At 36.6% G+C, this 1064-nt stretch overlaps 1 non-coding gene across 1 annotated transcript; it reads left to right on the top strand.

Moving 5' to 3' along the window:
- The first annotated feature begins 299 nt into the window (after positions 1-299).
- On the top strand, positions 300-406 carry LOC128284816 (small nucleolar RNA R71). Its single transcript, XR_008275239.1, has one exon. It is a non-coding gene; the product is annotated as a small nucleolar RNA R71 (small nucleolar RNA).
- The last annotated feature ends 658 nt before the right edge of the window (positions 407-1064 follow it).

Here is a 1064-nt window from a genome sequence, read left to right as displayed (position 1 = left end):
CACACCTCATCACTAGATGTACCTGAGTAAAACCATATAAACCATCAATCTTTTTATTTAAAAGTTCTATCTGGTTTGATAACATAGTGACCGCGTCGAGGTTGAAAACTCCGACTGCTTTTGTCAGCTTTGTTCTCATGACTTGCCACTGATAGTTATTTAGTGACATATCTGCAATAAATTCATAAGCCTTTCCAGGTGTTTTGTTGTTTAAAGTTCCATCGGCGGCTGCGTCGATAAGTTGCCTTGTTGAGGGGTTCACATTGTTGTAAAAATTCTGAACGTGTAAGCATAAAGGTAACCCATGGTGAGGGCACCTTCTCAATAGGTCCTTGTATCTCTCCTATACATCATAAACAATTTCTAGATCCATCTACACAAAAGAAGAGATATCATTCCTCAATTTAGCTGTTTTAGCCGGCGAAAAATATTTAAGTAAAATTTTTTTGATCATTTGTTCCCAGGCAATGATTGACCCTCGTGGTAACGAGTTCAACCATTGTTTAGCCTTATTCCTTAATGAAAAGGGGAATAACTGAAGGTGAATGGCATCATCAGAAATGCCATTGATTTTAAATGTGTCATAGAGTTCCAGAAAATTCGCTAAATGAGTGTTTGGATCCTCGTCTTGCAAACCATCAAACTGAACAAACTGTTGTATCATTGGAATCGTGTTAGGTTTTAGTTCAAAATTATTTGTAGCAAGAACAGGTCTAACTAGACTCGATTCAGTTCCTGTTAAATTAGGTTTAGCATAATCATACATAGTACGAGGAGCAGGATTCTGATTTACTGGATCAGCAACAATCGCAGGAGGTAGCGAATTTTCCTGATTTTTAGCCGTCTCCTCGGTTGTGGTATGAATATCGTCCTCTCGCTCTTCCTCTATGTATCTTAGGTTTCACTTTATTTCTCTTCGGTTTCTGCAAGCTGTGCTTTCGATCTCACTATCAAAAAGTAATGGTCCCGACGGGTTTCTTCTAATCATAAACTATAAAAACCTGTCAGAATAAAATAAAAGAAAATTTAGTAAAAAAATTAAATAGAATTAAAAAATAATAGCT

The sequence above is a fragment of the Gossypium arboreum genome, chromosome 11, assembly GCF_025698485.1.
Source record: "Gossypium arboreum isolate Shixiya-1 chromosome 11, ASM2569848v2, whole genome shotgun sequence".
Taxonomy (NCBI): Eukaryota; Viridiplantae; Streptophyta; class Magnoliopsida; order Malvales; family Malvaceae; genus Gossypium; species Gossypium arboreum.
The sequence above is the reverse complement of the archived record's forward strand: the minus strand, read 5'-3'. Positions and strand labels throughout refer to the sequence as shown.